Below are 23,854 nucleotides of genomic sequence, written 5' to 3'. Positions count from 1 at the left end.
GAGACTTGAATTTTTCATCTTTGCTGATGGCAATCCCAAAAAGTCAAAGAAGTTAGCACCATGATAGAGAGAATGGCTAATTTTACTTTTAAGGGAAAAAGAGTAATGCCTACTGAATTAGCTTTATTATTTCTCCTAGCAATTTAGAAGTCTTATGGATCCTGAGTTTTAAGTTACTAAATATGACATGATGAGAGCTTAATGTAAAGGAGCTGCTCCTTATAGTAAGATGGAATCTGACCATTAATCTAATATATTCAACTGTCCTTACTGCTTGTTTTAATAGAAATAAAAATTTCTTACATATTTTTTTTGCTCATGAGTTGCCTGAACACACAAAAAAGACATTTTTCATTTTCATCAAAAGCAGTGTTATGTTGTGACATTTTACCTCTGCAATTAAGCTTTTATAGTTTCCTAAAAAGAAAATTCATGACAAGCTACAGGTCATCTTAACAACACTTTACTTCCTGTCCTTTAACATAACTTTTACTCTGGTAATCTGTATTTTGGAAAGGTGTGTTTGACCACATGCAATCTGCAACTTCAGAATCTGTCCAGAAAAATAAAACACTCAGAAGGGGAGATCTGACATTTGGGCTGAACCTTTTTCTTACAGAAGCTGGAAGAAACTGAAAGCAAGATTGCTAGGAGATTATTGAAAGTATGACTTTGTGTTACTGAAATTGCTTGAATATTTTCCTGGACTTTGTCCTGTACAATTAAACGAGGTACTTAAATTAAAATCTCTAGCTTAGCCTCATTTCCTCTCACGGAGTTTATTTCTACAATCTCACATGTTCATACTTCCTTTTGTTCTCTTACTCACCATTCCTTTTCCTTTCAGGAGTCCTATTTCAAATCAAGTTGCAGTATGCTCACCCAACCTGTAATTCAGTTCCTGAAGCACGCCAGAAATGTTTAAACTGCTTTCACAGAGTACAGCCTGATTAAGAGTTGTGATACTGTTCTAGCATTACTGTTAAACCTCAAATTAAGATTTTGAGCTTTTTTGTGTTTTCTTCCAGTAGCTAATCACAAGGTTTGGAACACCAAAAACATGTCTTATCCACATCAGTTACATACCAAATAAATAATCCATCTGTGAGTGTTTGCTGTGCATTGGACCTGGTTTTGCTATAATCATACCCGAATTTGGTACCTCTTACATGCTGTTACCAATATGTTTTTTCTGATACCGGTGGACTGACAAGATTTGACTGTCCCTGAAATCTCTGGCACTCCTCTTCAATTTTTTATGAGGTTCACCTTTCTCCCATAGCTTCTCCTCAAACACCCATGCAATACAGTCACCCCACAGAGATGGCTGTATTTTTTGTGATAGGTGACGACATCAGAAGCTGACAATCAGTAATTTCTCATGTCACGTCCAGTAGTTTTCCACATCCTATTCAGTTAGTTGAGTTTCAGTTCAGTCACTCTCCAGCCATCCACCTGAAGCCCTTATACTTCCCTTGCAAGACCTGCTAAATATGGATGCTCAAGTATAGTTGAAGAGATTACAGACTGAAATATTCTTTACTTTCCCAGCTTCTCTGGGCACTGGGCATTGATAGCAGTAACAACTATTAGACCAATCCTGAGGGTTTCACAAAGGATGACTCAAAAAAAAGAAAAAAAACTCATTCATTTCTGCTTTCTCCACGAGAAAAATATCAAAGCTTTAGGCATTAAAAGAGATGGGAATTTACTAGCCTAATTCACCTCTGCCAAGAGTGAAAGCACACAGACACATACAATCGCAGGAGATTCTGGGAACTTCCTTAGGTAGAAGTCCAATTGCCAAGCCAGTGCCACGTAGCTTTCAATTTTACATCATCAGGTGCAGGATGGAGCTAACTCAAAAAAAAAAAAAAAAAAAAAAAAAAAAAAAAAAAAAAAAAAAAAAAAAAAAAAACCCAAATACAACAAACAAAGTACTTATGCAATCTCTTTTCTATACTGGAAGGCATAAACTTGTCTTTCTAAGGAAAGAGCTCAGTTGATACAAATTGACATAATATATGCTGCTGCAGAAATTTATATCAGCCATGACCTTGCCCCAGGGTTCCCATGTATTTGATAGCACAAATCTTTTATAGAGCTGTTTGCAAATGAATCTGTGACTCCATCAAAATCAAACATAACAAAAGGTTATTTAAGTTGCATTTGTGGAGTAGTACTTAAGTGTGATCCTGGAATCTGAGGCAAAGCTTAGTGCTGGCTTTGATGAAAGTTCTTGACAGGATTGAGATCTAAGCAACTGCCTTTAATACACCGATTTGCAACCAACATTTTGAATACCAAACTCTACAAATTCTAGGCACAAATATGCAGTTTAAATCACTTTAAACAGATTATTTCCGTGGAACCTAATAAAATCCTACATGTTCTACAAAACAAAACCCACATTAGTTGGAAGCAAATTCATCCTGGTTACACTTCCAAAAGATTAATTTTAGCAGGATTAAAATTACTATACTGGAATCATTCACATGGAATTTTTTTGGCTTTGCAACAAAGTTGCCTTATCTTTATTTAACTTCACTGTTCTATCAGCTGTGTCCTGTTTTCTGCTTCATTGACAACTCTGTTCACACCTACACAGATAACATTAAATTCTGGATTGGAGGTCTATCCAACAAAAGCTTATGTGTAGAGGTTCCACAATCTTTTTTAATAGTCTCCCTCAGGAATGCCAGGTACATACAGCATCTGGCAAAGTGCTTTTTGAAACGCTGAAGTTCAGGTCACTGTGGTTATTACCAAAATCAAAGAGATCCACCAAAAAGACGCCTGTGTAAAATGAGTAGGTTTCAGAAGGACAGTAGGTCACATCTGGATTCACTAAGTACCACAAAACTAATTTATGTAAATCATGTATGTTTAGCCCTCTAAACTGGAAAAAACAAATAATTTCAGGTACTCATCCCATAAGTAAGTCCCTATGAAATGTCATAGAATTGTTCACATCTGAATATTTGCTTTGATTACTCACATGGAAAGAAATTTCTAAAAGTGGTTACTTTCTTTTCCAGCTGTGCAAAAAAAGCCACTAATGTTTATCTGTGGAAATCAGAAGCCTGCTTTTTCTCTGAAAATATTCCTTGCGTATTACCACAGCTGTTAGTTCTGTAAACTTCTAGAGCCACTCAGTTCTCTCATGCACCTTACAGCATTTCCAAGCCCACAGTCATTAAGAACACAGGACAGAAACTGTTACATAGTCCATAGTCCATAGCCAGGACACATGGTTTGGGGCAAACCAGAGCAAGTGAAACAGGTTTGCAATGGTCTGACCTAAACCAGTCTGAAATCAATGGGAAAAAAATAATAATAATCAAGGAGCTCCTGGGTAGATTTTCAGATCTGATTCTATTTTCCTTGAGATCACTGTGGTGAGAATTTCTCTCCACCTCTCTTCCACCCTCGTATCTCACTGCCAACACTCTGCAAATGAGATTGTTCTCCATTGACTTCAAATGTCTTCACATAAACAAGAGTACCTCAACTCGTCTGCTGTGTTGTCTTTATAAAAATAGAGAAGGAGATACTACACTGAGACATGCCAGAGAACATCAAGGAAATTAAAAAAAAAACAAAAAACAAAAAAAAAAAAAAACACCTTTCTGGATGTATACATCTCTTTTCAGGGATTTTTGATAACTTCTTTGCACTAAACACTAAACTTCCCAACATCTATTTAGACAACAGGAATTTACCCAGGATAGACTATTCGCCAAAGGAAAGAAAATAGACTATTTTAGCTGACAGTAAATGAGAGCAAAACACTGAATCAAAACACGACAAAACTTGGATGGAAAGGGGAGAAAACATGGCCACCTCTCTAAGAGAGGAGAATCTGCAATAAGATACCCATGTATCACTCGAGGGGGTTCTTAAATGTCATGAACAGGAGCCTTCATTTGAGTGCTGCTGCTCACATCTGGATAGATGACCACAGCAGTGGATAACTGCCTTCTCTTAAAAAAACAGAACTTGAACAAACATTCTTGAAATAGGATTCGTACAGTACATTTGGAAGTTGTTTTCCTTCCCTCAGATTAGTTCTAACTGCCCTCAGATTAAGGTTTGATATAATAAAACATAAACCTGGTTGCTACATAATTAACTCAAAATTTAATGAGCAATAAAAGTACAATTATGCTCTTGCAATGCATTAAGCTTGTATTCCTGCTTAATCCATTTAAAAGGGCTCTCTAGGTGTTCACTTGGCAAATAACAAAATAAGGCAAGTCACAAATTACACTTATTAAATGTAAATGGGTATCTTTAGCAATTGATATCTAACGTCATAGGACAAACTTGCCAAACTTAATTAAATGAATAAATGTGATTATGCACTTAATATTCCCTTAATTACAAGGCTAAATTATCTCTTACATAACGCACTATCAGCTTGATGGTTGCCTGCTACCAAGACTGCATTAGTGAGTACAGAGCTCTGCTCCTGCTGAGTTTGGAGTTCTCTGCATGTAACCTCATGGTTCTGGCTGCTGTTGCTCATCACTGCCATGGGTACTAATGTACAGTTACCACTTTATTTACCAGCTACCAGTCTTACCACAGTAAGATCTAACTATTTTTTTCAGATTCAGCTATGCATGGAAGGAGATAAAGACAGCTTCATTTTAATACTCTAGACTCTGCCACATAATCCTGGACAAACTGTCAAGATATTGCTATTTCACCTGCAGAAATTATTCCAAATTTTGACCAGCTCTATTAATTAGACTAACCTCAGCTCCATTTTAAGTATACAAGGGGTAAATGGCACTGAGATTTTGAATGGAACTTTAAAGAAAAACACCGCACTGTTTTGCTTGCATCATCATTGTTATTCAAGGTGTAACAAGGACATTTCTGAACTTTTGAAATCCATCCAGACAATTTGTTTCTTTTTTCAAAGCATATTTTACACATATTTGGGTACCACCAAAAGGCCTTCATGCCAACATTTTAATATGACTGCTGTGCATTCAAATTTTCTCCATTTTTCTAGGAATCTTCAGGAAATCATTTCCTACCAGCATGCTGTTTTATCTTACATTAAAAGGCAGAAGAATCAAAACACAACACTGAGAAGGCTGCCCAGTTACTGAACTACAGCACATCAGAGATTTGCAGAATAGTTAACAGAGGTCAAAAGGATTAGTAACAAATGCAAGCTCCTTTCAGGAGATTCTTTTGAAATGCTTTATTCATTAAAGAGAAAGGAAAGTCTCTAAAGTGTTTTTTGAGTGACTTCAAGCAGCAGCATTTCAGGATTTTTCAAAACAAAAAATTCATACAATACACTTTTATCCTCTGAACTGTTGCATTTGGATTCTCGAAGATTTCTCATTAGAGAGGAATCCTTGAAAAATTGTGAATTATCATTAAAATCTATAATACCTCATCACAATTCTACACTACAGACGATTTTTTAAATTCAATATATGGCAGATATATCAGCAGAGGTAAATCACATTTGTACTTATCTCAACTGTTGTGAACTCCCAGTCTGGACTGTTAGAAATGCTGAAGTCACTGAGGTCGAGCACTAATATTAATTGCATTATATTCAAAGTATGCAGCAATGCCTGTCTCTTATGTCAGTGTATCTTCATCAATTCTACTACATAATTGAAATGAAAAAAAATGTAGACAGGTTGTAATTATGGACAGAATTTGTCTCCCAGAAGGAAAAGACTAATCAATTGAAACTAAATTCTGACCATTTAAAAGATGTTAATCTATATAAACTCTGCTCAAGGTGGTGTGAGCTTTGGTTTGGGGATCCAGGGGCTTCTAGTTCCTCTGCTGCATTTCTTCAGATATTAAATCTTCCCCGTGTTTAAATCTCTTTTTTGTGTAACTCTGCATTATGTCCTTCTCTTGAGGTCCTTATTAGATATTTTTTCTACCTTTGACTATTGACATGCTGTATTCTGCAAGCAGATATGCATATATACACACTGATGGAAACAGCCCTATTTCAGCTGTACCTCAGCTGGCTTTAGCAAGGTTTGTATCAGGAGGAAAAGCTAGCCAGGGATCAAAGTAAGCACAGCATTTGAGTTCTTGTCAGGCTTTCCTGAACCCTGTGCAACAAAGTTTGGTACTTTACAGCGTTGCCCAGTGGGGAAGGTTGAGGATGGTGTCATGAGAGATGGGAAAAGAACAAAAGTTTCCTTTCAGTAAGCTTACTATTTGCAAAGGGACCGGACTTGTGAATTTTAAAGAGATCATAGAGATATCTGTCCTATTATCCACTATCCTTCTCAGATGTTGGCATTAAGCTTTCTATTTAAAGCTAAAGGAAGGTCTTCATAAGCCCCAGAAATGAGCTTGTGCTGCATTGGTTTTCCGTAGCAGAGCCACAAGACCTCTGGATCCATAAAATACTCTTAAAGGATTTATGGAAGATAGCTAAGAACAGCAGACTTAAGGGGCTTAAATCTGCAGAAATTCTTGTATCAACTGAAAAATTCTTATATTTCTACAAACTGAAGTAAAATTGACACTTTCTAGCTCATGAATTATGGATATTACTTGTGATTTGAGTAAAAAGATGTTCAGGTGACAACAGAAGTTTTCAGGATGCATGAGTTTAATTCTAACCTTATCTGCAACTGGTGCAACTTAGTGTTTCATCTTGCCATTCAAAAATAAAAATTATACAACTCTTGATGCTCTGAAGCCAATTCCACCAGTGTTACAACATTTATTCATTTAATGAAAATCCTAGTATATAAACATATCCTAAGCTGTGGTCGAAATTTAAAAAAAATTACCCTACCTGGAACAGACCTGTGATTTCATTCTTTACAAATGATCCATTTATTCAAGACAGAGGAATCCTCCTTTAAAACAGAAACATATCAGGTGAAATTTTAATCAAGCTGTCAGGCTTCATTTTAATTCTCAGGCTGTCTACATTGAGGAGAGAAAGGGAAAGGAAACATTAAAACTGATTCTCATAAAGAGATGGAGAGACAGAGAGCAACAAGCTGTGCTGATATATTAATTATCTATTTATAATATGTAATCTTTTCAACTTCTGTCATGTTAAAATCAACAAAGAATTTAGCTGAAGACAGCCATAAAATGAACTGATTACAGCTTGCATACAACAGCGATGAAAGAGCAAATACACAGAGCTATGCAAATGTGAAATATAACATGACAGAAAGCACAGCCACAGTGATAACAGCAGGTAATTGCTGGTCTCTGTAGCTCTCCCACCAAACTGACTCTGTGATATTTCCTTTGTTCTGTAACTGGCACATTTTTGGCACTTGGGAGGGAGAAGGAGGAAGCAAGCTGAAGCTGAACGCCTCGTGAAAGCTGCTGCAAACATAGTCTGGCAGGGCAATGAGAGATCAGGGCTGCATAGAGCTGAGCCTTCAGCTTATAACCACACTCAGCAGCTGGGTAGAATTGCACTTACTAACTGAGTACAGCCAAAGGTGAAGGGCTGACTTTTGCCCTTTCAGTTTCCACCACGAACTCTCTCTGAGGCCAACATGTTGAACACCTGATCCAGTCCACAGGAGGCAATAGCAAGATCCCTTACAAGATAGCAAGATCATTATAGGGCTCGATGTCAGGACCAAATCTGAAAACCCCCTGGGTAGCAAATGCAACAAACCATTTCATGCATATATCTGCATGAATAGCAACTTGACAGGGCTTCTTGTGGAACTAGAAACAAGTGTGAGCTGTGTGTGAAAAGTCAGCTTTCAAAGTTTGTGGAGTTGGCACTTTGTGTCTAGGAGCTATGCTGTTAAATACAGTCACACTGTGATGAGCACAGCTTGAAGCACTTACCTAGCTGTCTTCCTCTTTTTCTAGTGCTATATGTCAGCATTATTATAGTAGCCATTCATCCAGGCAATACACTTAACAGTTTTTTTAATTTCAGTTCCTACTATTCCATGCCACATTTTCATGCAGGCTGGTATTTGAGGACACAGACCCAGACCCAGATTGCATTAGATACATCCTTCCCACAGGCAGGCTATACTAGAACTGAGAACCAAATTGATGCAGCAACACAGTTTCTGTACTGGAAATGGGCAGACTGGGCTTATCTTCTTCAGTACTCATCTGTAAAACTCCCCATGAGCCTTACTCCCGCTTTCAGACGCAACTTCAGTAGTTGCATGTCAGGAGTTTTGCGGTAGTCCATGCACAGTAGTGCAAGTCACTTTAGAAAATAAACTCACTGAATCCACAGTATAAGCTTCAAAACTGGTACAAACCCCCTTGTCCCCCATTTTCTGCCCCTCCCCCATAAAGGCACTTAACTATTATTTCATTCATCACAAGCTAGAATCTGGCCTTCCTACCCACACAGCCTACAGCTGTGTCAGTGATTCATCATCTTCCATCATTATCCTATTTTACCCACTTAATGCCACAGAATCTGGCCCAGTATCCACAATCCCTATTTGTCATGTAGTTGCCAAGTATCAATCATGAATTCATAAAATGGGTAGGAAGAAACTTTTAAAGGCCATCTAGTTCCAATTCCCCTACCATGGTGATGGGAGATCTTTCACCAGATCAGGTTGCTCTAGCCCTTTAGTGTGACTTCACTGCAGTCACAAGTAGCTACCAAGCACGACAACACGGGTTGCAGCCCAGGGCAGAGCACAGAAGATTTCATCTCTACCATTTCTTAAGGGAAAATGTTTAAAGTTCTGCTGTAGAAACAGTGTGGAAAGTTACAACATGACCCTGCTGGCACCAGACCTAACTTCTGTCTTTGATTAGTCACGAGATCCACTCAGCCCTCTGCATTCAGTATTAAGCAACCACACAACATGGGAACTGACAGGAGTACAATGAATCACTGGTTAGCTCCCTTCCAACATAAGCCATTCTATGATACCACAACACAGTCTGGACCTCTAACTTAGCCCTGTGTAATTAAAGTTTGTAACAGCCACAGTAACCCCATTGTGTAAAGCTAGACCCAGCATAAATTGTCAGTGATTTGCCACTTCGGTAAATAAACATTAAATGTGTGCCATGGCCTCTTGCTATCAAGCATGAAGTAATTCCTGTGACTAAAATAAACTAAAAACCTTTTAATTACAAAATTCATTACAATCTATTTAAAAATAAAATGCTTTGCATTTCTAATATTAAAGTGATGAAAGTACCCAATGGACCAATACTAAACAACCAGAATGCACCCTCTGAAATAGCTGAGACTTGAAAAAGAGCAGTTTAATTTATGGAACAAATAATACACTTAATAGGAGTATCAAGTTGCAAACTACAGTGTTGTAACTCCTTAAAGTTCACTGCTCCTCAGTGCTTGAGTCTCAGTTTATTTATTATAAGATACTTAAGTTGTATACTTTTTCAGCATTCACTGAGGTATATATATTTCAAGATTTCAGGTCTAGATCAGGGATTGCTTATCTTTTGCCTCTTCCATTTTCCAGTGTAGCCAGGCACTTCTGGATATTCTAAGCTTTTAAAATGTCAGCAGACCCACATGCTCCAAGCTGAGGTTTATCCAAAGCTATCATAGATTTAACTCTGTATAGACAGAAGTAGCCAGCTAACATTAATAGAATTCAGATACCCTACAGCACAAAGTTGAGCATATATCCCAATTTTGGGAAGTTTTAGAGTTAGTTTCTTTGGTTTCTTCTTTTCTAAATAAATTCAAACATTTGGTTCCTGACAGTAGAGAAGGTAGCCAGGGAATTTTATGCTTAGATGCAGCAAGCAGGAAGAAAACAATTCCTGGTTTACCCTATTTTGGGAAATTTATTTTCTCTGAGAAGACTATTTCTTTTGTGCATAAACCCTCTGTTTTCCCAGCGTTTCTGTTCAAGGTAGACTGAAACATGCCCCTCATCACTGACAGAAACATCTGCTAGAGGGTTACATTTGGGTTAAAGAACTCAGCTGTTCTGAAATGAAAGATTATTGCATCAACCCAGTGGACAAGCTGTAATTACCTTGCTCTATTTCAGCTGGAAATTTTTATTCACAATGCTGTCTTTCTATTACTCTGCTACAAATAAGGCTTCGTTACAAGAACAAGTAATTAAACTAATGTGAAAGAAACCAGCCTGCTTAGCTATCTCTAGTTTAAATTCCCAAACCTTTGCAAAGATCTCAAATTGCTCCATTGTACACAAACATAAGCCTTCTACCAAACTCAGATTATCTACTCATTTTATTTCAAAGCAATCATCTGCAAGCTAGCTCCCACCACACAGGGAGGGATGAGGATGGCATAAAAGTTAATCTGGCATTGGCAGATGCCCGATGACAGTGCTGTAGGGGAGAGGAAGATCAGGATAGTACACATTAGGACAGAGTATGAGTATGGGACTCTGAATGTCTGGGATCAAGACTGCCAAAAGCCTGTCACATTCAGGCAGCTTTCAGGTTCACATACTTCCCTTCGTGCTTCACATGTCATTTAATCTTCTTTCTTACAGTAGAATTTTTCCTTGTGCATAGTTTACAGACACTTTTCCAAACTTCTTTTTTTAATGTATATTTTTGGGTTTTTTTCTCCTTTCTTTTTTCTGTATTAACATTCACATGCATTCAGGGCTGGTAACACAAGATTTGCAATGAAGGGGTCAGATGAATTGCCTGTCTTATCAGCACCTTGTCTCCCGAAGGAGTGAGGTACACCAGGCAGAAACACAATAACTTTCTCAGAGAAGCCCATAGATATACCTGCCTTAGCTCCTTTCAAATTCGCAGGAAAAGAGCAAGTGTATAATCTTTTCATACTAGCATTATGGTCCAGGATGTGGTAGATGTAAGGTTTCAACCCTTCCATCTCAACTTCCCAGAAAAAAATACCACTGGTACCAGACTTGTCATTGGCAAAAGTGCAATTTTTCCAAGTCAAGTTGAACAATAGGGAAAGCGTCCAGCAGTACTTTAGTGCTTAAGAAAAAAAGTAGAGAAAGGTTTGGGGTTCACATTTCAATTTCCCTTTCCACGATCAGGCTCCTTTTTCTTTGTTCTTTAAGCAAGAAAAGGCTCTTCAAAATAATGATAGTTGAACATCTGAAGGGATTGGTGCCACACTTTAAGACATGCACCAGGAAAATGATTCAGAGCCTGAACTCCATGGTAGGTCCCCCCTGGCCCTCCAAGTGCAGGTTGTGAGCAAACGCTCCACGCTGCCCTGGTTCCAGCAGTGAGAGATTGAGATACCACAGTTCTGAACGTACCCTACAGGCATCATTCTTCGTTTTGTTATTCCATCTGCATTTAAGCGCATATCATTAAGCAATGGGTCTCCAGAGAGCTGGAGTTAATCTTTTTATTTTTCTTTCTTTCCATTGTTTCCTAACTGCAATATCATTAAGTTACACAGCACCACAAAATACAGAACTACTTTGTGAGATGCACATCTTTAAGAGAGAAAAATTAGTAATAAGTACAGTTGTGATTACTGCCAGTCTGGCTGCCTCATGATGGCATCGTCCTTTCCCAAGGGCCATTGCCTCTATTCTAATTCACTGACTGACACTTCATATGCAACTACAGACCAATAAAATCTATAGGAAATGGAAACGTCCTGACAAGGCCAAATTGAGCCAACCCAGGTTGTCGGTGATTTTTTCCACACTTATTTATGCTCTGCGACTCCTCCTGGATACGGAGTGGTAAACGAAACATAGGCAGAGCAATACAGAGCAATGCAACATCCAACTCAAACTGCCTAGCCACTGGAGCAGAGCCCTGGAGTAACATACCTTGCAACATGTCAGAGGAGCTAAGGGCTTGCAAATAGAACCTACATCAACCCACACATTGACAGCTTTCCCAGTCAACAGGTGAACACTGAATACAAGGGTGTACTTCATACACCAGTGCAAAATAACCAGTTAGCTTTCCTCTTTTTGCATTCTGCTCCAAATATTCATTCAAAGCTAGTTTAACTTTTCACTGTACTCCTTCCATGTGCTGATATGACAGATGTGGGTGGTTTTAAAGACAATTCAAAGAAACAGGTATCCATCACTCCTTGTTTTAGTCAGGTAAGACTCAAGCCCTGTGTATATAGTCATTTGGGAAACTGGATTTGGGTCTTTGCTTTACTGTACTACATGGCATCTCCATATTTGTATTTTGGAAAATTTAAAACTTATTAATTTGCCTGATTTCTCCTAATTAAAAATTAATACGTTTTAAAAATCAGCTCTTACACTTTTCTAATTAAATTTCCACAGGATATTTTTTGGTGGGAGAATTCAATTAGGTTTTAATTTTAGCAATCAAAAAAGCACTGGTGCTTTGAGTATTTGATTTTTAATTTAAAAATTTGACATGGCATTCCAATTAAAATGTTCAACAGTTGCATTGTAGCATAAAAAGTCTATTACATCTGGTAATCAGGAGAATCCAATGACCATAAAAAAATGCAAACAGTATTTCAAGAACCCTCAGGTAATAACCATATTTAACAAACACTAAACACTTCAATTACAGCTGTCTATAGCAACTGTGATCACTCAGAAACCAGGGCAATAAGTGAAAGCAACTCTTTACCTCTCTCTTTCGCCATTAGATAAGGTTGTATCTCAGAAATAGCATCTAAACTCAGGTTTGAGAAACACAACCAAGGCTGCCAGAAGCAATATCAAAATGGAAGCATCAACTCTGCATCCGTACTTGTGCAAGCTCCATTTTCTTGCCTTCAAGCTAACTCACATAAATAATATAGACTGTATCATGATGGAATCTGATGGATTAAGATACTCTTAAAGAAGATATCTGGGAAGGGTCCTGAGCGCCGCTATTAGGATAAGCCAATTTTCCATTTTGCAGTCTTAAATCCTAATTACATGAACCAAACTGCTCCCCACCACCCCCCAAAAAAGTCACGTTAGTGAGAGGAAATAAAGAATTAAAATTATGCATTAGTTTTTTTTAGTCACACTTGATGTCCTGCATCTATCAGCATACAACCTTTCAAACAATTTAAAATCAGGACAGCAAAGTAGCAATACGAAGAGTTAAAGCAAATTACCAATACAAAAAATACCCTTCATTTTTTAGCAGATCTTCTATATAGAACTTACACATGTACTGGTCTAATTGTATACAGAGCAACCTGAAGAGTGCTTTCATCCTTAAGGAATTAGTTAATTGTCATAATAGTCACAATTGGCTCCAAATAGTCTACTGATCTGCCTCTGACAATGACAAATGCCCCTGAAAGATACCAATATTGTCATTGCTCCCAACAGATTTGCATGACATTTCAGAAGAATTGTATATATCTGTCCTGGCATTCATGTCTTCCACTGCTAAATAACATAATATTCCTGTGTCAAGTTTTTCCTATTTTCCTTTAAATGTCAATTCCATTGTGTCCCACTCATCTATCACATGATTATTACATATTATTTTTGGAGCTCCTTTGCTATATGTGGTATTGCATGGTATAGATAACAAGGACAAAGCTCAGATGCACCCATGCACTTGAATGTGTACATTAGTATTGCTGTGGTGGGGAGAATGGCAGGCTAAAGTTCTCCCAGCCTCTGGCACCTCAGCAAACTAGAAGAAAATTGGCAATCTGGGGTGTGCTGAAGGAGTAACTCCATCTCTGCGTACTCACACAAGCTGAATAGAAGACAGAGAAAAAGAGCAGCTGGCATTTTAAGGAATATGAAAAGGGATAAACTTAAATAGCTAACTCAAAATTTAATAACAAACAAGAAAAAAAAAAGACAACAAGAAGATTAAACAAAAGTTGAAAACAGGCTTAAAAATAAAGGAGCAAGCAAAGGAATCATTTACAAACCAAATGAAGAGGGGAAAAGATAAGATAAACTCTGAATATTAATGAACAAGTAGAAGAAAGGAAAAACAGAAGCTGAAATAAGTCTATTTTACCACAGGCAAAATAATGTAAAACGTTTCAATCTTCCCAGTTAAATTACAGAATAAAAAGGAACCTCGCTTACAATATCAGCGTGTAAATCTTTCTCCAAACCACCCACATGCTGACTGCTGCTAGAGACAAATAGGTACAATAAAAGGTAGAAGGCAAAATGCCACTGCCACAAATGCAGCAAGGTTGAATTTCTTTTAGTGTCTAGTAAAGATGGTATGAATAAGCACACACACACAAAAAGCAAAACCAGAACACTGGAAATGATCAGAAAAGTAAATTTTAAATAAAGAGAGAATATAGGCACAGGCTCAACCCTGTGTGAGGGGTTTGCTATGCTTTGAATGCATAGGAAAGCTGCTAAACTGATAATACTGCCAAAGCACTTCAATATTTCGATCTGGAAAGCTCTGAGCTTGCTAGTGCAAGAACCTCACTGAATTCACACTCAGAGTGCATGCAGAGTCAGCCTAAAACATCATACATTCCAGGAAGAATTTTGGAAACAATTAAAAAAAAGTCACTGTTGCCTCTGTGATTATTTCCACTGCTGTACTTTTGGTTGGGTTGCGTTATTTAAGGATATCCTAAAATAAGGGCTGCAGTTCTCCTGAGAATTGCTCCTGTTTGAAACAACAGCCTCTCTCATTTGCCATTGGTCTAGAGCAAACCTATAGCTACACATTCTGAACTGCTCATAAGACACTCTACAGTTCTGCCTGTTATGTCCTCAGGGCACCATACACACTAGTAAGACAGAGCAGGAGAAAACCTACGTGGAAAGCCTTTCATGTCTTGTGCTTAGAGTCCACATGCAATCTGATATGTGAATCATGGCATTATCCATTCCAAATAAAGGAGTTTAAAATATATATATTTTTTACTATTATTCATGTTTAATTTCCTAGAAGTGATTGCCTAATCCTAGCTTGCTCAGTTCTACCAGTGTCTCACTGTGCAATCTGACTCCTCCTCATGGGAGACAAGTGGTAGAACAGTCCTGAGGAAACATCTATAATGTCAGAGATCATCTATCAGTATCCTACATTCAAACATCTTCCTGATGCAAAAAGATAAAACAAAACAGTTTCTCATTGCTAGAATATCCCCTAGTATTGCCCTGCCACCTAACAGAGACCAGCACAAAGCTCTGAAGTTCAGATGTTCTCTCCTAACACAAATTCTGCAGTCTGAATGAGAAATGACACATGCTATTACACTGTTCCTACTTCCTGTTTGTTTCTTTTTTCTTGTTGCTTTCCAAAGATAACCTTCGTGAAAGGTGACAGACAGACATCTGGGGGAAAAAATATGTATATAGTATATATATTCAGTTGGCACTGGAGACAGGACAAGAACTTGTGCCGACATCAACCAGGGCTGCAAGTTTACACTCTCACACAAGTTTTCCTTAAATACTGAGGAACATTGTATATAAATATCTTTTGGACTCAGCAATTCAAGGTAGTTAATACAGAAAATAACTCTGCAGAAGATAAGAAACACTCACCACATATTGTGCATTGCAAAAGAAATACTTCCCTTGGTTTTTCAAATTAGCTTGTGAAGATCCTGGCTCCAGTGAGAGACTGCCATCTTGCTCAAGGGAATTTCAAATTAGCAATGTCAGTTAACCTCTAAGAGCTCTTTCTCCTGGGAATAAACAATCATTTTGTTTATCTCCAACCAACAGCTAATAGCACAGTAATGATCCAATCCCCAGATCCCCTTGCCTGGAAACAGATACCTTAATCTCTGCAGTTCAAGTCTTATCAGTCTCTGCTCCTATGCAGTTTGAACATTTCCCTTATATCCACAGTGCTCCCTACAATGAAAAACTGTCTCAGATTCTGCTATCTTTACCATGAATTACCTTTTCCTGACCCCATGCACTCCTTTTTCACAAATATCTCCTTTGAAGTATTTACTAGATACATCACATTTTCATCTGGCCCATTATAGCTGTTACTGAAAACTAGCATTATTGTCTTAGTTTTGTTTAATGTCCTTCATTGCTCATTATCTCACAAAACTGGTTACACTTGATCCAATGGTCGTTACTCTATGTTTAACACCCAATTGCAATCAACAGAGATGTGTAAAGCAAGCATGAAGTGGACATTTCTTTTGTATCTCAAACTGCACTGAACTTCTCTCTGTGCTGTCAGTTGGTTCCGTAGTACCTAAATGAAAGAGAAAATTAATACTCTCAAGTGTGATCTTCTGGTATCCCTAGAGGATACTTATATGTGCTGGTTTACCGATAGGGATCAATTTATTAGTTTAAAGACCAATACATTAGTTTAAGAGAAAGGAATCAGTGTGTGTTAGTTGTAAAATTCTCCAATTTAGCTTTGCTTGCTATGTGAGTCTTGTTTTTCTGAACAAGCTTTGCTTCAGTGAAGCACTGAAGTCACAAAGACTTACCTTTGCATAACCAGGTACAAGAATTTGTTCTTGAGTTTCATATAAACCGTTTTGAGTTATAGTGTACCAAGATAGAAAGTTGCTCATTATGGTATAACAAGCAGAGGAAATTTGCCAAATGGGGGAGGGGGGGGAAGGGGGGGGGAAATAGCCAAAAGGTTGCCAGTACAAGCAAGTCCCAGGACAAATTTCTTTCGATTACTAGTCCAGCCATGCTGGTAGGGACCAGGTGATTATTAGTACAACTTAACTAAAACTAAAATTTCTTTTGAGGTTCACCCACCTATGTGCACCAGAGCTTCAAAATCATTTTCAAAATCATTCTGAAATCACAAAGCAGTGAAAGCTCAGACAAAACACAAGCAAAGCCACTAAATGTACTTATCAGCAAATATGCTCATTCTTTGCTATACATACACAGACCTAGCTACTACCTTAAGCTGTTTTGGTTTTACCCTTCAGTTCTCTTACACAGACAACCCATTTCCTATCTATGTTGTGCACACTCATATATTGCAGTCCTTATCTCACAATTTGATGTGTAAGAAAGAAATAGCATAGAAATAAGCCTGGTGAATATTTATCTTCTTCAGAATACAGAATCACAGAACTGTAGGGGTTGGAAGGACCTTTGGAGAACATCCAGTCCAATGCTCTGCTAAAGCACAATTTCTACAGGAGGCTGCAGATTAAAGTGCTCAGGCGAGTTTTGAATATCTCCAGAGAAGGAGACTCGACAACTTTTCTGAGCAGCCCATTCCAGTGCTCTGTCACCTTCACAGTAAAGTGCACATGGAACTTCCTGTGTTCCAGTTTGTGCTCCTTGTCCTGCCGCTGGGCACCACCAAAGACAGCCTGGGCCCATCCTCATAGCACTTATCCTCTAGATATTCCTAAGGTGTTGATAAAATCCCCTCTCAGACTTCTCCTCACCAGTTAAACTGTTTCATATGAACAACATTACTTTGACTCTCTAATCAGAGGGATCTTAGCAGACAAGATAGGATTTGTATTTTACTTCTTCTGAATTACTGCTTGATGTGAGCACAACATGTACCCACGTACTTTCAGAGCATCTCTCTAGCCATAGAACATAGAAAATCTCACAGTTTCTATCAAATAACAACTTCTTCCCTATTTAAGTTTCATTTTTTTGGTAGTAGGCTTAGATTTCCCTTTAGAAATTACATACTGATGAGGAGAACGTGAACATATCTGCTCCACAATATGCCATCCTCATATTTATAACACGTCTCGCTCTAAAAACTGAAGCTCTAATTTTGAGAAATAAAGCAGAATGAGCATAGGCTGTAACGGACTCACAGAGCTTTGCAGAGGCCATGAATGAGTCACACACCAGACACTGACATTCTCCAGGAACGCAGATAAGTGTGTGACAAAAGGTTTCAGAGCATTCCTCTTCGTTTTGCCTCAGAAACCAGGGAGCACAGTAACTGCCAGCCTGATGCAAAACTCTCAAAATATTTCCTTAAAATGTAGAAGAAGCCTCCAGTATACCCGATCAGGTAAATACCACTTCTAACTGCACAGTTACCAATCTTACATTAGTCGGAGAATCTTTAAGGCCAGGACTCCGGGACCAAAGTTTTTCTCATGTTAGACAAAAAGGGAGGTGCAGGAGATCACAACTTTTTTTGTTTTGTACAGTGGAAGAGTACATCTGCCAAGCTCTTAACATACTTGATTGCATATCAGCTTGCCTGAGGAGAAACAGTTCTGTCACCATCAACAGTTTACCAGTGCCAAGTCTGACATCTTTGATTTTCCTCTGCCACGTGGAAAAAAAAGGAAATAAAACTGCGCCTCTAGAAACCAATTTTGTCCAAAATCTGGTTACTAGCAAGCCTTTGGAAAACAAGAGAAACAGGAATAATTAGGGAACTTCTGACATCCCCACTCTGTTTTTTCCTTCATAGAATCACTCAGGTAGGAAAAGATCTTAACGATCATCGAGTCCAACCACAACCTAACTATCCTAACCTAATTAATAACCCTCTACTAAACCATGTCCCTGAGCACCACATATAAACTGTTTTTAAACACAGACAGAGATGATGACCCAACCACCTCCCTGAGGAGCCTATTGCAGTGCTTAACAACCCATTCAGTAAAGAAGTTCTTCCTGAAATCCAACCTAAACTTACCCCTGCACAACTTAAGGCAATTTTCTCTCATCCTGTCATCAGTGAGAAGAGACCAGCCCTTCTCTCACTGTAAGCACCTTTCAAATATTGGAAGAGAGCAATAAGGTCTCCCCTCAGCCTCCTTTTCTGCAGACTAAACAACCCCAGTTCCTTCAGTCACTGGTTTGAGCCCAAAGAAACCTGACTAGCAAACAGCTCTGAGGAAAACTGAACCTGACTGCTTTATTTCTACAGCCCAGGCTGGCAGAACTGCAAAGAATACAAAGGAACCCAGCTAATGGAAAACAAATCAGCCACTTAAAGTCCTTTCAGTTCTAGTAACTGTAAAGTGCTACTCATCAGTAACACGGGTGAGCATTTTATTTTTAATTGCTCTACATGCTCACAGAGATTTGGCAAACTCAGAGATGATCCAGGGCTTGTTCCGCATTTCTCTCTATCCACACGTCTTGCAACTGATGGGTAATCAGGGCTCAGCACTGCCCCTCTGCTCCCTATGAGGAGCTGTAGGCCACCACAAGCCAACCCCTCCGCTCCCTCTCCCCTGGGCTGAATAAACCCAAGAAAAAAAAGGGGAAAAGCAGCCTCTAGCAGAGCAGCACCAGCCCAGCCTGGATGCTGCTGGCAGCCAGGCACTGTCTTTGCTGCCTCTGCCCAACACTGCTTCATAGGTAGGCACTAAGCACTCACTTCCTGTATCATCCCCACAGATGTCACTGGGAGCCAGCAGTTTAAGCAGGGCTCGAATCAGACAGCAGGTCAGTACAAAAGCCAAACAGCAGATTTCCTGCCCAGCCCCTTATCCACAGGCCTCTCCTCCCACAGACCTCATACAACCCTTGTGTTGAAGAGATTTTGTTGAAACGCTTTCTGCCATTCAAATAAGCACAGCTTGACATGCATTTGGTAAGGGTGTGGGCAGGGAGAGACATGGGAGGAAAACAGAGGGTGGTGGAGGAAGTGGAGGAAAAAAAAAAAAGGCAACACTGTGAGAATTTGAGGGCATAAACATTATAGAAGTGCCAGAGTCCACTGGATAGGGAATGAAGCACAATGTTAGCTGATGGGTCTCTGGATGTGCTTATCCTGCAGCAGCTCAGGGGCACTGGCTGGAACAGCATAGCTTTGATCGCAAGGATGCCACTCCAGCAGAGAAATGAGGATACACCAGATGGACCCTATGCTGTTGCCCTACTACTAGGCAAGGCTTGGATGCAGTTTTAACACTGAGAAAGCTAGTGCAGGAGCATGGAAACAGAAGAGTTAAAATCCTTCACAACAAAGTTAGAATATTGAATTCAACCCTTACCTTAGAGTAGCACAGAGTTTGTTAGCAGGCCCAGCTGTGCACAGGCTCTCAGTCGTTCAGCAGAGCTCTCCAAAAGTCCATTGTGACTTAATTATAGAAAATGATGTGCCTAAGCCACAAGGATTCCACTTTGCCTCAAATGCCTATGGATTCCATAACAGCCTGGGCAGCTCCAGTTCAGCTCTACTACACAGAACTGCAAAGAGATAGGAAGCAGCTAGGAAGCCACTTCCACCACTGATAAACCTGAACCTGGGGAGGCAGGTTTTACTCTGAGCTTATTAGAGCTCACAGCTGCATTACACGAACAACAGAAGGGCTTCCTGCTCTAGAGGCAGGAGCTGCCCTGTTCCACCTGTGGTGTCTATCTGCAGATTAAAGTCCACCTGAGATGATTTACCAGCAACATTTTGACACTTGTGCCTTAGGCATACAGGAAACCAAACCCCGTAGCTCTTGATCAAGGAGTGCACAGAACATCAGGTGGCAATTGAAGTGCCTGGGCTGTGTTCCTGCCCTGTTTCTGAGACAGCCTGTCTGTTCTAACTGTACTAAGTAATTTAGTTGTAAATCTATGACTTCTGCTGGATCAATGTCCTGTTGGAGAAGTATGTCAATACCTAGCATTAAGGTTCAATTTATAAACATGGTTTAAAGCTGGTTAAAAAATGGGGTTTTGAAGAAATTCCAAAATCTTTCTCCCGTAACTTATCCCCCAACCTCAGACTTTAATGCAAGCACTGAACATTTGTCCTTCTGGAAAACTGGTCCCCTATCATTTGCTCCAGCCTTTTTGTTTAAGTGTGACTTTCCCTATATTTCATATGGCACAGTCTCTAGGAGAAAGGAGGCAATGAAGTTGTACAGAAACAGATGTGATCTAGATAAGAGCACCAGACTGACGTGGCTATCTCATATGGATGTTTTCCTCCACTGTCCTTCTTTATTTTTGGACGAGACAGCTTATGATATATCCAGGTTTATTCTCTGAAGGAAGAAAAGCAATGCATTATGGGAGACACAAATAGATTACCAAATAATTGATAAATGTCATGCTAGAAGACAGCTAAAATTTCAAAGCAGTTAAATTATTTGTGGCTGTGGATATTTAGTTTTTCAAGAGTATTTTATTTTTATTTTTATTTATTTATTTTGCAAATAGAAAAATGGAAATGTAAGCCTAATTTCTGTCAGAGAAGAGTTAAAGAAGATGAAGACAGGCAGTCCTATAGTTCCTTAGATGGCAAATTAAGAAATATCCAATTTCTGCACAGATGAGTAAGAACTATTCTGTGAAAAGGCTTTATTAAAATGATAATGTCAGTGATACAATGAGAGTGTTGCCTATTTCAAAACGGAATCTGGCATGTGCAGTGGATAAAAGGGATTATATGCTATAGCTATAAATGCAACCTATATTGCAGATTTTTGTCAGCAATAGAAGAATGAACTAATACACTGAAATACAGTAACACAGGTCTGAAAGGAAACCAGCTTATGCTTCCTGATAGAGTAAGCAAAAAAGGTGTATTTTCTTCATAGATGGAAAAATGAACCGTAATTAGTCACAGAGCATCTTCCATTTCTGCTCTAAGCATTGTGCCAGATTAGATTGGGCCTTCTCATGTGTTTGCTCACCCCTCTGCAATCCAGCCCCAGGCGTCTGCCCAGTTGCAATAGCTGAAGGTTCTATAAGCAAGGAATGCACTGAAGGCAGCTTTAAAGTAAACAGATTCAGAGGACAGAATTGTGAATCTTGCTAAATGTTAGTACAGTATCTTTTTAAATAATTGAAGGTCAGGCTTGACCAAAGGTTTTTTTTTTTTTTTTTTTTTCTTTCCCTAACAACCAAAAATTCAGTATTAAAATAACCAATCTATTAATTTATTTAACTCCCAATGACAATAATCCTTATCATTGTTTCTTTGCTGTGGAACATTGTGAAATGTGAATACCTCATCCTTGGAGGTATTCAAGGCCAGGTTGGGTGGAGCCCTGGGCAGTCTGATGTGATGTCTGATTTACTGGCTGGCAACCCTGCCCATGGCAGTAGGAGTGGAACTAGATGATCTTTGAGGTCCCATCCAACCTAGGCCATTCCATGATTCTGTGATTTTTTTTTAGGATCAGGATGTAAACAGAAGTGAGATAGACTAATCTATTTTCATTTCCAAAACAGTGGTAATCTGGCAGAGCGAATGGAAAATAATGGAAATGGAAAGTACATCTGGCTTGCAACTGAATAACTCATTATCTATATCACTGGCAAATAAACCCAATGTTATGGGCCTGTTTTGTTTTTTAATATATGTTTAAAACAGACAACATCCCCTGAAAGATCAAAACTACAATTGTATTCAGTTCCAGGTGCAATTCAGCAACAGGGACTCTGCATAACACAGACATGTTTCACTGCAGAGTCAATGAGACGTAAGTGCTGAACTGGAGCCATAACCAGGCCAGAGTCAGCGACCCATCAGCCTCACATCCTGCAGCATTTCCACAGTTCAGAGGAATCCCCTTTCTCCAGCAGCAAGGCTAACCTGTGCCATCAGAAACATGAATCCTGCAGGGACTTCAAATAAAGGTGTTTCCACAGAGGATTTGTTTCCTCCTTTGTGCTGATTGTGCATGAAGCTGATGTTACAATTCTTCTGTTCTCCCGCTTCTTTGTGATCTTTGTAATTTGTGAATAAATTATTTGTTTTATGGAGCCGTAGCATATGGCAGAAAAGAATCACTCTGTTATGAGGAATTCCCAGATGACAAAAAGAAAATGAATAACTAATTCATTGAACTTCATTGCTGCTACGAAGGCGTGAGCACCCTCTGATTTCCAGTCCTACGTCTTACATAAGTGTTCATCCCTCTGCAAAGAAAAGAGTGGGGTAAAGAACTGCCAGTTCCAGGGTAAAATATAAATCAAAAGACTGGCTGAAAGCAGTCATTGTAGAGGCCACTTCTGTTGTCCTTATTATTTGAAGCAAAAAGAACAGTATTATTTCAGTTATAAAAAGTAAAGTTGAATAAATCATATAAGCAATTGAACATCCATCTCTAGATTGTTTTACCCCATATGCTATGAATAGAAGATACCAGCTACAAAGTTCACATACGTGTGGGCAGCGATTTGGAAGCAGACATCAGTTCTCACACTGTAGAAAGAGGATCAAACTCAGACACAAATCCTAATCTGGATAAAACAGTTTCAAAGTTTTCCTTCAGTTCAACTTGGACTAATCTTTTATTAGATATATTTTGCATATAGACCACATTTGCATTTACCTGTTAAGCAATGGAGCAGAATTCATTAGCTGCATAGCATCAGTTTTCTGTTGTCAGGTGGCTGACAAGATGCTGATACAGGTGGATAACAAGTCATACAAGACAATGAAATATGTTCCAGAGGATATTTTACTTGTAAACAGCCATTTTTTTAAAAAGCCACTGTTGTGCACAGGCATTTAGTATTTATTTGACACCAAAAATATGGTACATTAGTATCCAAGCGTTCCTTGACTTCAAATGTATATAGAAAAGCACAGAGATGTCATATGCAGGGAAATCCAGATGAAGTCTTGTATTACTGGACTTTATTTTTGGTTTAGTTATCAGATCTCTTCTCGTGAACCTCACAGCGCTGCCCTAAGAGCATCATGAAGGACATATAGTGGTGACTGTCTCTATAATGCCAATCACCTAGTAAACTGTTGTCAAGTGATGGAAAAGTACTGCATGAAAAGGATTGTTTCCATCCAGCGTTAATATTTTAATCCATGAGATATGAACACGAAAACAGGAATTTCTCCTTAAGAGCTACTCATTCCCTCACCAGAATCACCTCTGATCACGTGATAATATTTTCTCTAGCAATCGGCTGTGATATCATAAGAAGCCAAGAGAGAATCAGCAGCAAGAAAATGTTCTCAAATTTAAAAAAAAAAAAAGATAATTAATGCAAATAGCATTGAGTAATGAACATGAGAAAGAAATACGTTCCAGTTGATAATCTGCACCTTTGATCCTACACAATTCCCATGGTCTCTTAAT

General features: G+C 38.8%; 1 long non-coding RNA gene across 1 annotated transcript in view; it reads right to left on the bottom strand.

The window, feature by feature from the left end:
- The window catches only part of LOC128085884 (uncharacterized), a 52,071-nt gene extending 32,017 nt beyond the window's left edge, over nucleotides 1-20,054 (bottom strand). The window contains exon 1 of the long non-coding RNA XR_008209141.1: nucleotides 19,805-20,054. This is a non-coding gene — a long non-coding RNA (uncharacterized LOC128085884). The remainder of the gene's footprint in view (nucleotides 1-19,804) is intronic.
- Nucleotides 20,055-23,854: the final 3,800 nt, after the last annotated feature.

Source organism: Tympanuchus pallidicinctus, unplaced genomic scaffold (genome assembly GCF_026119805.1).
Source record: "Tympanuchus pallidicinctus isolate F22 unplaced genomic scaffold, pur_lepc_1.0 scaffold3, whole genome shotgun sequence".
Taxonomy (NCBI): domain Eukaryota; kingdom Metazoa; phylum Chordata; class Aves; order Galliformes; family Phasianidae; genus Tympanuchus; species Tympanuchus pallidicinctus.
This window is presented reverse-complemented; position numbering and strand designations above follow the sequence as displayed.